Source organism: Bos javanicus, chromosome 6 (assembly GCF_032452875.1).
Source record: "Bos javanicus breed banteng chromosome 6, ARS-OSU_banteng_1.0, whole genome shotgun sequence".
Classification (NCBI taxonomy): Eukaryota; Metazoa; Chordata; class Mammalia; order Artiodactyla; family Bovidae; genus Bos; species Bos javanicus.
The window spans coordinates 84,857,575-84,877,011 of NC_083873.1; the positions used below are offsets into that span (position 1 = coordinate 84,857,575).

A 19,437-nucleotide genomic window follows, 5' to 3' on the forward strand; every position below is an offset into this window, starting at 1 on the left:
TCACTGGGAAATGAGTTATAATGGTTTTAGATAAGAAGTGATGCTGAGGCACACTGATGCACAGTAATAACAAAGAAGTTTTAGAGGTCTTAAAAATGAAACAAAATTGTGAATTTTTAAACACAATTCCAATTATTGAACAGTTTCTGTAGCAAGTTAAATCTACACTATTCTGCACCAAAGTAAAGACAAAATACTTTGAATATCTGCAAAGTAATATGGATATTATAAATAGACTTCTCATTGTTCTTGTGTCTATTCACAACATGTAAAACACTATCATATTCAAAGATATTTCTTTTCAGTATAAGTTTTGAGTTAAAATAATAATGTTCAATATATACCCATATAGTTTCATGTTTATTTTATTTTTCACCAACTTTTCTCTTGGCATAACTTATTTCAACTCTTATACAGAAAATCCCTTGAAAACAAACTTTAATCTGAGATGCTGAATTGTGAAAAGTCATTTTGTCACAGGAGGAGAGGATCCTTATCATAACTTTCTTGTTGGATGAGTTCCATCCATGGAGTAAACTTGCTACAGTTCTCAGATACAGATACTCCCTTTTCTCCTTCTTTCCTGTTTTAGCAAACTTCCATAAACAAACCAGACAACACTTTGTGATGACAAATACAACAGTTGCCACACAGGCCAGCAGGAACCCAATCATGTCCAGAGAGTGGGAATAGTACCAGGTGAGGTCGTGGGTGACTGGCCTCAGGTACTTGGCTCCTTTGTGGCATGTGGCAAACTCAATCCAGAAGACTGTTCAGTTCAGGGGCCTTATAGGCTGATCATGGTGAATTCTTGATAGCCTCATAGCATTTTCTTTCTATCTAAAGAAGTACAAAGATACAAACTTTGAAAGGAAGCTACTTTGCTTAAGTATACCAATGACATTGATGGTTTTCAAAGAGTCATACAAATTATTCAAAGTAAATGTCATACAGTTACAGAAAAGTGAAAGTGAAAGTTGTTCAGTCCTGTCCAACTGTTTGTGACCTATGGACTGTACAGTCTATGGAATTCTCCAGACCAGAAAACTGAAGTGAGTAGCCTTTCCCTTCTCCAGGGAATCTTCCCAACCCAGGGATTAAATCCAGGTACTCTGGCATTGCAGGCAGATTCTTTACCAGCTGAGCCACAAGGGAAGCTGCAATTACAGAAGTAGTAGTCTATTTTTAGCTAGGTCCTCATTGAAAGTTTTCCTTTTAAGTTGAAATTTTATAATTGACAGTTATTTAAAAATTGAAAATGGAAGGTCAGGTGGGAAACTTCAATCTTTTCTACCATAGGAATTGATAAGAGCCATTCTAAACACTGTACGTTGGATAGTGGAAAGGCAAGTTCAGGATGATGTTCTTCTGGTAGTAAAATAGAACAGAGTAATAGTGTAATAAAAAATGAAATGACTCCTAACCAGTCCAGGTGCTTTGACTCTTCTCCATTCCACCATCTTTTTTCTACCAGTGGACAAAATTATTTTTTGGAGATACCTATTAAGTTATTACATCTCTCTACTCAAAATTTCCATCTTATCACATTTAGAATAAAACCCAAATCTGTTCTCTGGTCCATAGTATCCTACATGCCCAGACCTCTGGTAATCTCTTCCTTGATCACTTTTTTCAGGCACTCTGTTGTAGGCACATTGGCCTTCTAGCTGTTTCTTGATGTTGCAAATGTTTTCTTACCTTAGCACCTTTGAACTTGCAGTCCCTTTTGTTCTTCTGGAACATTCTTCTCCACAATACCCTGGAGCATGTTTCAGGTTTTTGATCGAAGATTTTGTCTCAGTATTATGTTCAGAGTGGCAGAGTATCTTTTCTTGATCACATTAAGATAGTAGTCAATGGCAATTCTTCCATTGTTTTTGTTTGTTTCTTCATTTGTTTATTTTGCTATTTACTCTGTAGACATTTTAAAATTTGTTATATTTTCTAAAATAAACCCTTAAGTATGAAGCAGGCATGAAAGCTGCACAATTTCAGTTAAACAGCTCAAAACTCAAATAAGCTAGAAAATCATCACCAAGTGAAACACAAATATAACTCCTACCCAGATCAGGCTGTAGAGTATTATAAACTCCTGATAGGCATTCCTTCCTGGTGGAAGCTTCCAGTCACTTCTCTCTTCCCCAGATTAAGTACTAGCCTGACCTCTAACACGGTACAATGATTTAACTTGTGTACATATTGGAATCACATGGTATGTAGTTATTTGTGTCTGACTCGTGTAGATGTTGGTTGATTCCACTGTTCTATAGTATTCCTTTGTTTGACAGTACCATAAATTATTTATTCATTCTTTGATCATTGGGCATTTGGATTGCTAACAGCTTTCAGTCATTACTAGTTATGTGGTTGTAATTATGCTGATATATGTATTTTGGTTTATATATTTATAAACATTTATTAGTTATATATCTAAGAGTGGAATTGCTGAGAGAAGGCTGAATGCATGTTTAGGTCTCTAATATTACCAAACAGTTTTCTGAAGTGGTTTATTAATTTGTGTTCTCATCAGCAGTATGGAAAGTTTCCTATTTCTCCACATACTTGTCAATGCTTGGTTGTGATAATTCTCAAATTTTAGCTTTTATTTTGAAGGAAAAATGAGGTTTAATTTATATTTTCTTGATTTCTAATGAAGGGGATAAAGCTGCATATATTTTGCCAGGAAGTGTAATCATTTGTATTGCTTTTTTAAAAATATATCTACTGTAAGATTAAAGTAATTTCTATTTTTAGTTTGTAAAATATTTCTTTTGATATCATGTATGGATGTTGACTTTTATCAATTATTTAATCATTGGACTGGTCATAATATTTTTCTTTTATGTTGACAATTTATTGAATTATATTCATTTTCATATATTTAAACAAACTTTCAATCCATAAGCCCATTTTGATCAAGATGTACTGTACTTTTTAATTGGCATTCTAGTTCTGTATTTGATTTGTGGAAGGATTTGTGTTAAAAAATATTTTTTCCTGTAATGTCATTGCCTTGTTTTGATAGTAAGGATTATGGCCTCATCAAATGACCTGAAAAGACCTAATATGTTTGACATTATCTAGAAAAGTTTGTAGAAGATCTATATATTTCTTTCTTAAGTATTTGGACATATTTGATGATGAAGGCATCTGAGCTGGAAATTTCCTTTGTGGGAAATTTTAACAGTTTTAACAGATTCAATAAAGTATGGAAATATTTAATTATTAAATATATATTCTACCAATTTTCATAAAAAATTGTGTTTCAGAGGACACTGGCAAGAGAAAAGTAACTTACTGATGGAGAGTATATTTGTAAAACATATATCTGAAAGAGACTTGTGTATACAACACATAAGAGTTCTAATAGCTCAATAATAAAAAAGACAACCAAGTTAAAAAGTGGATAAAGGACTGGAAGAGACACGTCTCTAAAATGATACAAATGGCCAATAAAAACATGAAAATATTTGCCGCATAGTAGCCGTAGTTCACTTCAGTTCAGTCCCTCAGGCATGTCCGACTCTTTGCCACCCCATGAATCGCAGCACGCCAGGCCTCCCTGTCCATCACAAACTCCCAGAGTTCACTCAAATTCATGTTCATCAAGTCGATGATGCCATCCAGCCATCTCATCCTCTGTCGTCCCCTTCTCCTCCAGCCCCCAATCCCTCCCAGCATCAGAGTCTTTTCCAATGAGTCAACTCTTCACACGAGGTGGCCAAAGTGTTGGAGTTTCAGCTTTAGCATCAGTCCTTCCAAAGAACGCCCAGGGCTAATCTCCTTCAGAATGGACTGGTTGGATCTCCTTGCAGTCCAAGGGACTCTCAAGGGTCTTCTCCAACACCACAGTTCAAAAGCATCAATTCTTTGGTGCTCAGCTTTCTTCACAGTCCAAATCTCACATCCATACATGACCACCGGAAAAACCATACCCTTGACCAGATGGACCTTTGTTGGCAAAGTAATGTCTCTGCTTTTGAATATGCTATCGAGGTTGGTCATAACTTTCCTTCCAAGGAGTAATCGTCTTTTAATTTCATGGCTGCAATCACAATCTGCAGTGATTTTGGAGCCCCAAAAATAAAGTCTGACACTGTTTCCACTGTTTTCCCATCTATTTCCCATGAAGTGATGGGATCAGATGCCATGATCTTCGTTGGCTGAATGTTGAGCTTTAAGACAACTTTTTCACACACCTCTTTCACTTTCATCAAGAGGCTTTTTAGTTCCTCTTCACTTTCTGCCATATTAGTGGTGTCATCTGCATATCTGAGGTTATTGATATTTCTTCCAGCAATCTTGATTCCAGCTGTGCTTCTTCCAGCCCAGCGTTTCTCATGATGTACTCTGCATAGAAGTTAAATAAGCAGGGTGACAATATACAGCCTTGACGTACTCCTTTTCCTATTTGGAACCAGTCTATTGTTCCATGTCCAGTTCTAACTGTTGCTTCCTGACCTGCATATGTTTCTCAAGAGGCAGATAGGTGGTCTGGTATTCCCATCTCTTTCAGACTTTTCCACAGTTTATTGTGATCCTCATAGTCAATAAAGCAGAAATAGATGTTTTTCTGGAACTCTCTTGCTTTTTCCATGATCCAGCGGATGTTGGCAATTTGATCTCTGGTTCCTCTGCCTTTTCTAAAACCAGCTTGAACATCAGGAAGTTCACGGTTCACGTATCACTGAAGCCTGGCTTGGAGAATTTTGAGCATTACTTTACTAGCATGCGAGATGAGTGCAATTGTGCAGTAGTTTGAGCATTCTATGGCATTGCCTTTCTTTGGGATTAGAATGAAAACTGACCTTTACTAGTCCTGTGGCCACTGCTGAGTTTTCCAAATTTGCTGGCATATTGAGTGCAGCACTTTCACAGCATCATCTTTCAGGATTTGAAATAGCTCAAGTGGAATTCCATCACCACTACTAGCTTTGTTCGTGGTGATGCTTCCTAAGGCCCACTTGACTTCACATTCCAGGATATCTGGCTCTAGGTGAGTGATCACACCATCGTGATTGTCTTGGTTGGGAAGCTCTGTTTTGTACAGTTCTTCTGTGTATTCTTTCCATCTGTTCTTAATATCTTCTGCTTCTGTTAGGTCCATACCATTTTGTCTTTTATCGAGCCCATCTTTGCATGAAATGTTCCCTTGGTATCTCTAATTTTCTTGAAGAGCTCTCTAGTCTTTCCCATTCTGTTGTTTTCCTCTATTTCTTTGCATTGATCGCTGAGGAATCTTATCAATAAGATAAGATCTCTTATTTCTTATCTCTTCTTGCTATTCTTTGGAACTCTGCATTCAGATGCTTATATCTTTCCTCTTCTCCTTTGCTTTTTGCTTCTCTTCTTCTCACAGCTATTTGTAAAGCCTCCCCAGACAACCATTTTACTTTTTTGCATTTCTTTTCCATGGGGATGGTCTTGATCCCTGTCTCCTGTACAGTGTCACGAACCTCAGACCATATGTTCTAAGGAAAATGTAAGTCAAGACTGCAGAGAGACCATATTCATTATCATGCCTAAAATAAAAATTATAATAGATAATAGCATGTGTTGACAATGATATGGAGGATTAGAACCCTCATACACTGTTGGTGAAAATGTAGAATGTGACCACTTTGGAAAACAGTTTGGTAGTTTCTTATAAATATAAAATTATCCTATGACCCAGTGTATGATATCTAGATAGCTACCAAAAAGCCATAAAAAGCTATGTTCACACAAACATGTATAACAGTGTTTGTAGCTTCTTTTCATTATAGACAAAAGTGAAAAAAAAAAAAAAAGAAATGTCCATCAATTGATGAATGTATTAATTAGACTGTGATATGGTATGGATATATTATAGAATATTATTCAATAATAAAAATACTGGTACATGCTGCAATATAGATCTAACTAATTTTTTTTGCTAAATAAAGAAGTCAGTTATAAAAAAATAAACACACACATATTGTATGATGCTATTGGAGTAAAATGTCCAGAATAAGCAAAACTATAGAGACAAGAAGATTAGAAATTCTTAGTATTTTTAGAGTTTCAGAAATTCTAAGCATTGAATTGAAATAATTCCTTTCTCAATTTTCAGTCTTCTATGGATGTGCTGTGTATGCTCAGTTGCTCAGTTGTGTCTTAACTCTTTGTGACCCTTTGGACCTTAGCCTATGAGTCTCTTCCACCTGTGGGATTTTTCAGACAAAAATACTAGAGTGGGTTGCTATTTCCTCCTCCAGGGGATCTTCCCAACCCAGAGATCAAACACATGTCTTCCGTATCTCCTGCATTGCAGGCAGATTCTTTACCACTGAGCCGTCAGGGAACCCTTGTATGGATTCTGTCATACAGTAAAAAATACATACTTGTTACAATATGCTATATAGCTTTCAGATTTTTTTTTTTTTGTCATGGAAATTATTACCCTGATTAGTTGCTCATTTGGAGAAGAAAATGATACCCCACTCCAGTATTCTTGCCTGGGAATCCCATGGACAGAGGAGCCTGGTGGGCTACAGTCTATGGGGTCGCAAAGAGTCAGATACCACTTAGAGTCTAAACAGCAGCAGTTGCTCATTAAATTGATAGGATTAAAATAAACTTTGAAACAACTGGTTGAATGTAAAAGTAAAATTCAGATTGGTTATATAATTTTAAGTATTTTAAAATTAGCCTCTTAATAAGGGAAAGGAACTCATATTCACTGTTGAAAAGAGAACTTCTCGATCTATACATACTACCAAGTTAAAGAAATGTTATCCGCACGAACGGTCATAAATTACAGTCCTCAATGCATTGAGCAAATCTGTACTTCACATTGTGTTCAAGTCTAGTAGATGTTCCCTTGGCCTCCATGTGAGCAATATTATCGGGTTGGTCAAAAAACGGGGAGTCCCACCATGGTAAATCACATTGTAAATGGCTCAGAGATGCCATTGCCACCACCATGAGCGATAAAAGCTTTGGTTTTTGGGTGACCTAAGAAAGAGATGAATGAGAACAATAAATTCTGAGTCCCATGGTTAGAAACAGAAATTGACAGTGTAAATCAATAAAGAAGGCAATGCTTTCTGCTGAGGATTGCTATGCTCATGGGATCATGCAAACATTTGTGAATTTCCAAAGGAAGTCTGTCTGAGGAAATGAGAGAAAGCTATACATTAGAGGGGATGTTAGTGCAGAGTTGCTTTGTCCAGTGGACAAGTGTGGACTGAATCTTGATTCAAAGAACACCATGTTCAAAATCTTGGCAGTGAAGAAACATTGTTTCTTCCTTGTAGGAATAGAGGGAATGATTCATTCTGATAATGTATGGAGAATCTCAGGGGGCATTTGGCAATCGAGGAAAAATGATGAATGTGCTGTTTACAAAGTCATCTTATATCTGCTACACTTTGACTTTTAGGCAATGTGAGTTACTGAAAGTTCAAGGAAAAGTATGAATGTTTCCTATATCATTTTAGATAAAAGCACTACAATAGTAGTAGAGCTGAGATAAAAGAGTGGGAAGACAAGATGACCAGTCAAGAAGCTATTCAAAATTTATAGGTGAAAGATAATTGTTATCTGGTGTTGATGTTTTACCTTGCTGTTCCACTATTGTCCCTGAGATTTTCTCTTAATTAGAACTTAGTATTTTTTTTTTTTTTTTGCCACCTTCTTACCCAGAAGATCATAATATGGGGTCCACTTAAAAAGTTGAGCACTGTTTCTTAACATATCTGGTTTCTTCCCACTGAATCTCCACACAACCTACTATGACCAATAAAAGGCTCAACTCCACTAATAAGGTCACAGGCTCAGAACATTTTAGAAATGAAAATCTAGTAAGAAGTCATCTTGCCCCACTTCTTTCAATGAATAGATGTGGACATTTCTGCTCAGGAATGTTGAATAATGTTAAATAATAGTTCAAAAAAAATCAAAGCAGCAAAAATCTTGGACCTTGTTGATCAACTATCATTTTGTTTACTACAATATGCTATGACCAGTTCTAAAGACTTGAGGGAAATTAGCTTGTAAATAATGTAATTTAATAGTTAAAAGCATTCAAGAATCAATCAGAACTATAGTGTACACAAAAAGCTGACTGAAATTTCTGCAACTTCATTTCATGTGACTATCTTATATAACAAACTTGTGGTTTGAATCTAGAAAATACTTTGCTTGCTCAGTAATTTCTGAGACAAATTGGTGAAGATTTGCTTATGGTTACTTTCTCCATGAAGCATTTTTAGAAATGGTTGACTTCTATTTTATTTTGAGAGCAATATTATACTTTCTTCTATGTCGTATAATGAGATAAAATTTCTTCAACTAGTAGAGAGAATATAAACTATTTTACACTGCATATTGGAAAATCACTTCCTATAATCTTGGAAGTGCAAAATTATTAAGACGTTATTTCATTTTTTTTCCTCCAAAGGTATCAATATTGGAATTATCCATGAACATATTTTGTACAAAGCTAGGGATTGCAGAATAATAAAAGAAATAATTCTTTTTAAAAAAGAGTGCCACATTAATTTTCACTGATCATTATAAACTGAAATAAGCAAATTACCAGTTTGTGCTGTCAAGAGACTAATTGTATTTTTTTACAATTAGTTCAGTTCAGTTCAGTTCAGTCGCTCAGTCGTGTCCAACTCTTTGCGACCCCATGAATCCAAGCACGCCAGGCCTCCCTGTCCATCACCAACTCCCGGAGTTCACTCAGACTCACGTCCATCGAGTCAGTGATGCCATCCAGACATCTGATCCTCTGTCGTCCCCTTCTCCTCCTGTCCCCAGTCCCTCCCAGCATCAGAGTCTTTTCCAATGAGTCAACTCTTCGCATGAGGTGACCAAAGTACTGGAGTTTCAGCTTTAGCATCATTCTTTCCAAAGAAATCCCAGAGCTGATCTCCTTCAGAATGGACTGGTTGGATCTCCTTGCAGTCCAAGGGATTCTCAAGAGTCTTCTCCAACACCACAGTTCAAAAGCATCAATTCTTCGGTGCTCAGCCTTCTTCACAGTCCAAGTCTCACATCCATACATGACCACAGGAAAAACCATACCCTTGACTAGACAGACTTTGTTGGCAAAGTAATGTCTCTGCTTTTTATTCTGCCATCTAAGTTGGTCATAGCTTTTCTTCCAAGGAACAGGCAACTTTTAATTTCATGGCTGAAGTCACCATCTGCAGTGATTTTGGAGCCCAAAACATAAAGTCTCTCACTGTTTCCGTTGTTTCCCCATCTATTTGCCATGAAGTGATAGGACTGGATGCCATGATCTTCGTTTTCTGAATGTTCAGCTTTAAGCCAACGTTTTACTCTCCTCTTTCATTTTCATCAAGAGGCTTTTTAGTTCCTCTTCACTTTCTGCCATAAGGATGGTGTCATCTGCATATCTGAGGTTATTGATATTTCTCCCAGCAATTTTGATTCCAGTTTGTGCTTCTTCCAGCCCAGTGTTTCTCATGATGTACTCTGCATAGAAGTTAAATAAGCAGGGTGACAATATACAGCCTTGGTTTACTCCTTTTCCTATTTGGAACCAGTCTGTTGTTCCATGTCCTGTTCTAACTGTTGCTTCCTGACCTGCATACAGATTTCTCAAGAGGCAGGTCAGGTGGTCTGGTATTCCCATCTCTTTCAGACTTTTCCACAGTTTATTGTGATCCTCATAGTCAATAAAGCAGAAATAGATGTTTTTCTGGAACTCTCTTGCTTTTTCCATGATCCAGCGGATGTTGGCAATTTGATCTCTGGTTCCTCTGCCTTTTCTAAAACCAGCTTGAACATCAGGAAGTTCACGGTTCACATATTGCTGAAGCCTGACTTGGAGAATTTTGAGCATTACTTTACTAGCATGTGAGATGAGTGCAATTGTGTGGTAGTTTGAACATTCTTTGGCATTGCCTTTCTTTGGGATTAGAATGAAAACTGACCTTTTCCAGTCCTGTGGCCACTGCTGAGTTTTCCAAATTTGCTGGCATATTGAATGCAGCACTTTCACATCATCATCTTTCAGGATTTGGAATAGCTCAACTGCAATTCCATCACCTCCAGTAGCTTTTTACAATAGAAAATACTAATTTAGAATGTATCAGCGGTGCTAAGCAATCAAAGAAATCACTGATGCTGAAATTCTCATTTCTCAATAGGATGAAATAACCCTAAATCCTAGATTAGTGGTTTGTTCAGTCACTCAGTCATGTCCGACTCTTTGCGACCCCATTGACTGAGAACGGCAGGCCTCCCTGTCCCTCATCAACTCCCAGAGCCTATTCAAACTCATGTCCATTGTGTAGGGGATACCATCCAGCCATCTCATCCTCTGTCTTCCCCTTCTCCTCCCGCCTTCAATTTTTTGCAGCATCAGGGTCTTTTCCAATGAAACAGTTCTTCGTGTCAAGTCGCCAAAGTATTGGAGTTTCAACTTCAGCATCAGTCCTTCCAATGAATATTCAGGACTATTTCGTTTGGTATTGACTGGTTGGATCTCCTTGCAGTCCAAGGGATTCTTAAGAGTCTTCTCCAACACCACAGTTCAAAAGACTAATTCTTCAGCATTCAGTTTTCTTTATAGTCCAACACTCACATCCATACATGACTACTGTAAAAAACCTAGCTTTGACTAGACAGACCTGTGTTGGTAAAGTAATATCTCTACTTTTTAATATGCCGTCTAGGTTGGTCATAGCTTTTCTTCCAAGGAACAGGCAACTTTTAATTTCATGGCTGAAGTCACCATCTGCAGTGATTTTGGAGCCCAAAACATAAAGTCTCTCACTGTTTCCATTGTTTCCCCATCTATTTGCCATGAAGTGATAGGACTGGATGCCATGATCTTCGTTTTCTGAATGTTCAGCTTTAAGCCAACGTTTTACTCTCCTCTTTCATTTTCATCAAGAGGCTTTTTAGTTCCTCTTCACTTTCTGCCATAAGGATGGTGTCATCTGCATATCTGAGGTTATTGATATTTCTCCCGGCAATTTTGATTCCAGCTTGTGCTTCTTCCAGCCCAGAGTTTCTCATGATGTACTCTGCATATAAGTTAAATAAGCTGGGTAACAATATACAGCCTTGACATACTCCTTTCCTGATTTGGAACCATTCTGTCATTCCATGTCAAGTTCTGTTTCTTCTTGACCTGCATACAGATTTCTCAGGAGGCAGGTCAGGTGGTCTGGTATTTCCATTTATTTAAGAATTTTCCACAGTTTGTTGTGATCCCCACAGTCAAAGGCTGTGACATAGTCAATAAAACAAAAGTAGATGTTTTCTGGAACTCTCTTGCTTTTTTGATGATCCAGAAGATGTTGACATTTGATCTCTGGTTCCTCTGCCTTTTCTAAATCCAGCTTGAACATCTGGAACTTCACAGTTCACATACTATTGAAGCTTGGCTGGAGAAACTTGAGCATTACTTTTCTAGCATGTGAGATGAGTGCAATTATTTGGTAATTTGAACATTTTGGGGGATTGCCATTCTTTGGGATAGGAATAAAAACTGACTTTTTCCAGTCCTGTGGCCACTGCTGAGTTTTCCAAATTTGCTGGCATATTGAGTGCAGCACTTTCACAGCATCATCTTTTAGGATTTGAAATAGGTCAACTAGAATTTCATCACCTCCACTATCTTTGTTCATAGTGATGCTTCCTAAGATCCACTTGACTTCCATTCCAGGATGTCTGGCTCTAGGTGAGTGATCACACCATTGTGATTATCTGGGTCATGAAGATTTTTTTGTATAGTTAGTGGGGGTAAGGCTCTTTTTTGTTTGTTTGTTTAAGGTAGGTATTAAATTACTTGTTGAGGCTGTCATCCTGATGCCAGTTTCTCACAGATGAAAATAGAAAGGGTTATTTGGGGTAGTTTAGGGCAAGTAGTACTGATGGATTTATACTGCCATAAATAACTACAGGACTTTAGTAGGAAACGTCTTTCTAATTTTTTCTCTGCTAACACTGATTCTTCCATGCTTCCCAGTTTTTAACCTCTCCTCCTCCCCCCCACCTCTGAGAAAGTAGTTGTTAATCCAGTCAGTCAGAACAGTATGTTGATTAGGTCAAACTGCTAATGGGCAGTACTGCTGTTGCTACTGCTGCTAAGTTGCTTCAGTTGTGTCCGACTCTTTGCGACCCCATAGACGGCATCCCACCAGGCTCCCCCGTCCCTGGGATTCTCCAGGCAAGAACACTGGAGTGGGTTGCCATTTCCTTCTCCAATGCGTGAAAGTGATAAGTGAAAGTGAAGTCTCTCAGTCGTATCCGACTCTTCGCGACCCCATGGACTGCAGCCTACCAGCCTCCTCCATCCATAAGATTTTCCAGGCAAGAGTACTGGAGTGGGATGCCATCACCTTCTCCAATGGTCAGGGCTAAGAGACTTTGAACTGGAGCCCATGCTCCTTCCTGTCATCTTTTTCTGTTTTAACAGAAAAAAACCCTGGATCCCAGGCTTCTCTCTTGATCTTTTCCTCAACGACTGGTTTTAAGACACATGCTATTTTCATCTTGGGAAAAGAGAGAGCAGGAGTAGGAGGAAGGGTTTGAATTTTTGTGCTTCAACTCAGTCTTTTTCAAAATTCTATTTTAAATATCGAATATCGAGTGCAGCTACGAATTGAACTGCAACAGGATAATTCTCAGCTACTCAGAACTCCCACTGTACACCCAGGAAGTCCTCTGGGAAACATTGTGATTTGTGGGGCAAGATTTGGATGTTTTTGTGTTCTTACTAATTAACTTAATAGCACTAGAATACCAAACATAATCTCTAAGATAGAAATGTCTCTCAGAACAAAGTAAAACTTGAATCGGAACATTAAGCACATATGTCCCCCTTGTTCCATTTTAAAATTCAACTTCCAAAGAAAAATGAGATATACCAATTCATTTTGGTCTAACCATGTTATGATATTCTCTGTTTCTGTCCCCTTTGCAAAAAAAACATTCTAATGGACCCACTCCAGACTTTAGATTCATTCAAGTAGTTGTTCAGTACAAAGGCAATTTAACAGACCTTCTGTGGAATCTGGGCAAGGGTCGATGCAATCATGTTAGCCCTTCCTTCTGGAAGGTTTTCAACCATTGACCCCAGACTCAGTAATACAAAGCCATCTTCTCCAGAGCTTTGGACAAACTCTTTGATTTCCTGAAAGGAAAAATAGTTTGTTGTATTCTGAAGGGGAATCAGCAGAGACAGGGTTTTTGTTTCATTCATTCTTTCTTTAGTTTGTTTGAAGAACATGAATACATACATTTCTAAAGAGAGAGAATTGTTAGAATAGCATCATCTTCTAATATGCTATACTATTAAAACCATTTAGAAAGAGATGTGATATGCAATTTATTTCTTTTAACCAACATATTATCAATTGACTACTAACAAGAATGGTGATTTATTTATCACTTACTAACACAGGATGTCACTAAAATGAAAGTCTCCAGGGAAAAACATTTCACATTGTGAAAACACATTGATTTTCTTCAGTGAGTTTTGAAAACAATGTAATTTTTATTCCATGTCTCAAACAATAACAGGACCAGGAATTTTTTTTCTCATTCTCTGTAAAATATTGCTAAGACCTGAAACAATGGCTTAGTAACTTGTCCCAGGATGACAGGATTATACAAGCACACAATTAAAATAGTATGCTTATTAAAACATATGGCTTGCTCACCAGGACAAGATTCAGGACCTTACTATGTCCACAAATCCAAAGTTATGACTTCAACTTTGCTAAATTTCAAACTGTCCCTTACATTACTAAGTTCTCCTTAATATCACCAACCAGAACTCAACACCTTAGAATTAACTTTCTCTGATTTCCTTTTACTGAAAATTGATGAAACTCAGTCCAAGTGCTGTCTTGTTTCCTATAATAAGTTAAACAATCCTATCCTAGCGAAATCAAGTTATTATTATTTTTTTCCTTTTTCTTTCTTGGTTTGTTTTGGAGAAGTTGACAAAAGATAGGCATTTAAAAGGACCTGAACTCCTAACAGAATTCCTCAAATAAAATGAAAAACAGTCTGTAGCTCAGCTTCATGAATTTGTATGTCATTCTTTGTCCAATGTATTTGTTACTAAATTGATCTACTTTTCTTCTTGGCAGTTTTCAGGACAGGACTTCTGATATATAGGCTTTCCTGATTATAAGGCTAAGTATGATAATATAAGGGTGATGGGTTTTCCCTGGTGGCTCAGATGGTAAAGAATCTACCTTCAAGGCAGGAGACAGACCCAGGTTCAATTCCTGGATAGGGAAGATCCCCTAGAAAAGGGAATGGCAACCTACTCCCATATTCTTACCTGAAGAATTCCATGGACAGAGGGACCTGGTTGGCTCTAGTCCATGGGATGGCAAAGAGTTGTACACAACTGAGCAACTAATACTTTTGCTTTTCACTTTTTCATGATAATATAAACAGAGTAAGAGGTTGCATATAATTGCTTGTCAAAAGAAAAAAACGCTCTAGTTAAATCATCTCTATATAAATAAATAAGAACTCTCAATTTATTAACCATAATTTATTATTTATTTATTGGTGTTTCAAATTCCCAATATCCACAGTTCCCTAAATTTAAGCCTCAGCTAAGACTCTGATCTATTAAACTTCTCATGATATTATAGTAATTGTCTGAAAGAGAGAAAGACTGCTAAAATTATTTTTTTCTTGTCTTAAAATGTTATTTCTGTTTTCTTCCTAGCTCATGCTCTGATAACATTGGGCAGGCTACATTAATTTCATCTCTGTTAAGGAAATAGCTTTTCAAAATTTCCATAGCTTATTTCACCCTATTTTTATTCAAAACCTAATGAAATTGCAATATCATATATTATCACTATTTTTATATGGGATGTTTAAATGTTGAGTATAAATTTGATTTTATTTCTGATCTTGGCCTAGACATTTTAAGGATATTGATGCTATGATATACAGTGAATGTGACAGATTTTGCCTGTAAGCTATTTATTTTTGGTGGGTTTTACACCATGAGAGGGTGACTACTTGGGTAAAACATCTGATCCAGCTATCTAGAACTAATTATGGTTCATGACATAAAGTTACAGAAAACTTTCATCTACATTTTTAAATGTGGATCCTATTGTGAAAATTTTGAACTGTGGTGTTGGAGAAGACTCTTGAGAGTCCCTTGGGTAGCAAGGAGATTAAACCAGTCAGTCCTAAAGGAAATCAGTCCTGAATATTCATTTGAAGGATGGATACTGAAACTGAAGCTCCAATATTTTGGCCAACTGATGCAAAGAACTGACTCATTAGAAAAGACGTGATGCTGTGAAAGATTGAAGACAGGAGAAGGGGATGACAGAGGATAAGATGGTTGGATGTCATAACGATCTCAATGGACATGAGTATGAGCAAGCTCTGGGAGATGGTGAAGTACAGGGAAGGCAGGCATGCAGCAGTCCATGGGGTGGCAAAGAGTCAGACATGACTGAGCTACTGAAAAACTTCAGTGGATCTCCTGACTCAGGAATTAAGCCCACATCTCCTGTAGCTCCTACACTGGCTTGTGTTTTCTTTATCGCTGGACCATAAAGAAGCCTGAACATCAAAGATTTTATGCTTTCTTAAAATGCAAGATGCAGAAAACTAAGATCATGGTATCTGGTCCCATCACTTCATGGCAAATAGATGGGAAAACAATGGAAACAGTGAGAGAATTTATTTTCTTGGTCTCCAAAATCACTGACGATGGTGACTTCAGCTATGATAGTAAAGATGCTTTCTTCTTGGCAGAAACTATGACCAAGTTAGACAACATGTTAAAAAGCAGAGACATTGTCAACAACGGTCCATCTAGCTGAAGCTATGGATTTTCCAGTAGTCATGTATGGATGAGAAAGAAAGCTGAGCACAGAGGAATTGATGCTTTTGAACTGTGGTGTTGGAGAAGCCTCTTGAGAGTCCCTTGGACTGCAAGGAGATCCAACCAGTCCATCCTAAAGGAAATCAGTCCTTAATATTCATTGGAAAGACTGATGCCGAAGCTGAAACTCCAATACTTTGGCTACCTGATGCAAAGAACTGACTCATTAGAAAAGACCCTGATGCTGGGCAAGATTGAAGGCAGGAGGAGAAGGGGATGACGAGGATGAGATGGTTGGATTGTATCACGATTTCAATGGATATGAGTTTGAGCAATTTCAGGGAGTTGATGATGGACAGGGAGGACTGGCATGCTGTAGTCCATGGGATCACAAAGAGTTGGACATGACTGAGCTGAACTGGACTGAACTGGATTGTGGCACTGGAGTAGATTCTTTAGAGTTCCTTGGATAGTAAGGCGATCCAACCAATCAATTCTAATGGAAATCAATCCTTAATATTCATTGGATGGACTGATGCTGAAGCTGAAACTCCAATACTTTAGCCACTTGATACAAAGAGCTGACTTGTTAAAAAAAGATCCTGATTCTGAGAAAGACTGAAGGCAAGAGATGTAACGACAGAGGAGGAGATGGTTTGATGGCATCACTACCTCAGCGGACATGAGTTTGAGCAAGCTCCAGGAGATGGTGAAGGACAAGTGCCGGGGTCCAGCCCCGGCTGATCCAGGGTATCTGAAGGAGAGATGGCGTCGGTGACCTATTTATTTAAATATTCATCAAAGATATAAAGAGTAATAGAATGAGGATATCTCAGTGAGGAAATTCAGTGGAGAAAGTGGCTGAAATAAAAATAGCTCAGTAGGAAAATTCAGTGAAGAAAAGAGGCTGAATAAAATTCCAAAGCAGGGAATTTACATCACCTACGAAGGCCGCAGGCGTCCTCCAGTTCTCCCGAAGGAGAGGAGACACTAAGGCCTCCCCGGTCAGATCTTAGAAGCCCAGGCAAAATTAGTAGGCTTGACGAGCTTCCCTGCCTCAGAGGAAAAATTCAGCCAGAAGGTGAAAGAAAGAACGACATGGGGAGACCAAGCTTCGGTGAACAAGGCCTGCACTTTATTTTCCAAAGTAGTTTTTATACCTTAAGTTATGCATAGAGGATAATGGGGGAAGGGGTAGAGTCATGAAGTAAGCCAGGCTTTCTTCCTGCAAACTTATCATATGCAAAAGTTTAGGTGATTTGCATCATCTTCTGGCCCGGAGGTCTGTTAACATTTTAAGAAACTTATTTTTCTCTAAAGGTATTATTCTAAAGTCAGGCACCACCCTCCAAAAGCATTAGATAAAATTGCATTCCTATAGGGCAAAGGTGTGGTGGGCTGTAACAAGAAAAAGAATTAATTCAAGGGTCCAAGGTTACAAACATTGAGGCTACTACTTACTTTTCTATACACCCATTATATCAATCAATACACTGCCAAGGACACAGTAGGTAAGGGATATGGAGACTTAGCAGCAAACATTGGCCCAACAAGTGAAAAACCCTTCACCAATACAATTTCCAATCAATCTTTTAACTACTCAAAGGAATCTGTGTTAAGACGGTTTAGGACCTCTGCCTCTCACAGTTGGGAGGCTCTGAACAATCACATGTGGCCGGAAAAACCTATTCAGGCAGGCTAGAGGATTTCCAAAGGAGTTTGTATGTTGAAACACTGTCACACCCAGGAATTATTAACTGGAGCTGTAAGCTAACTCTTTTTTCGGAGAGAGGTAGTGGGGCACAGCCCCCCGTAAAGTCAGAGGTGTAGGTGAGAGCACAAAGCAGAAAGTAGGCAGACTCTGGTTTGGGGGGTAGATGCTCAAGAATTTCCAGGGGGACTCCTGAGGCTCAATCCTGCCTTTGCGTATGCCAAGCCTCCTTCCTCATGACCTTTGCTATGGGCGGAGCTCGCTCCCAGCAGACAAGGAATCCTGGCATGCTGCAGTTGATGGGGTCGAAAAGAGTTGGACATGACTGTGCAACTGAACAGCAACAACATTGTGTAGGTTAATACTAAACCAGAAACTTCTTCCTTGGTATTTACCTTACTATATTTGTTTCCAAACCTGGTGTGAGATCAGGCAGCTTAAAAAGTGAAAGTTGAAAGTTAGTCTCTCAGTCATGTCTGATTCTTTTTGACCCCATGTACTGTAGATTGCCCAGCTCCTCTGTCCATGGAGTTCTCCAGGCAAGAATACTGGGATGAATTTCCATTTCCTTCTCCAGGGGATCTTCCCTACCCTGGCATAAAACCCAGGTCTCCTGCATTGTAGGCAGATTCTTTACCAACTGTGGTATTAAAGAAATCAGGAAGTTTACATGATTGAAATAGAACTATACCTATGAAATTAGGCATTGTGTCATGAGTGCTAAGTAACTTCACTAGATTCCAACTCTTTGCACACCCATGGACTATAGTCTGCCCAGTTTCTCTGTCCATGGGATTCTCCAGGCAAGAATACTGGAATTGTTTACCATGCCCTCCTCCAGGGGATCTTCCCAATCCAGGGATCCAATCTGCGACTCTTACATCTCCTGCATTGGCAGGCCAGTACTTTACCACTAGCACCAATTCCTTAGAAAGATTTATTTTCATGAATTGTATTATCAGAATGCAATGATTTCTGGTCTGTTTTGAGTTGTGAAGTTCTTTCACCTCAGATAAGATCAGGAAAAAATACTGAAGTGCATTCACAAAGGTTTTGGAAAAAATACCATGAGTTTAACAGTACACACACACACACACACACACATCAGAAGGAATCCCTCCAGTGTAGATACTGGTGAGACTGCTTAAAACTTCAAATACTATTTTAATATTTTCTTCTGTTTTTGATTTCTGAGGTAAATTTCTTTGGCCAAAAGTTCACTAAAAAAATTAAGTCATGGTAGCCAATAGTTATGAATCACTATGTTTCTGGCACTGTGTAAGAGCTTCATGTACATGTGATCTGCTGCTAAGTCGCTTCAGTCATGTCCAACTCTGTGCGGCCCCATAGACGGCAGCCTATCAGGCTCCCCTGTCCCTGGGACATGTGATCTAAGTCATTCTAATTGTGTCTGATTCTTTGCGACACTACGGACTGTAATCTGCCAGATTCCTCTGCTCATAGGATTCTCCAGGCAAAAATACTAGAGTGAGTTGCCATGCCCTTCTGCAGCAGATCTTCACAACCCAGGGATTAAACCTGAGGTTCTTTACCACTAGCGCCACCTGGGAAGCCCAAGGGCTTTATGTATCTGGTAGATTATTTTTATTCTCAGTAGTTATGGCCTATAAAGTAGACCAAACGTTTCTTCCTTTATTCTCATGCATCCATATTTTATAGGAAAAGTACTATGGCAGAATCTTGTTTTTATATATTTATTACCTAGCATAGTACCATAGTACCATATATTAAAGCACCCGATTCCATCAATTCAGTCACTCAGTTCCATAGTCTTTGAATACTCTCATATATTTCCAATTTTAATATGGCATTATCATACTTTGATTCTTTTAGATATTCCATTGCAATTTACTTTAATAAAATATGAGAGATCACTCCC

The 19,437-nt window shown here is 38.2% G+C and overlaps 1 pseudogene; it reads right to left on the bottom strand.

The window, feature by feature from the left end:
• Nucleotides 1–365: 365 nt before the first annotated feature.
• The window catches only part of LOC133249167 (UDP-glucuronosyltransferase 2B18-like), a 29,330-nt pseudogene continuing 10,258 nt past the window's right edge, over nt 366–19,437 (bottom strand).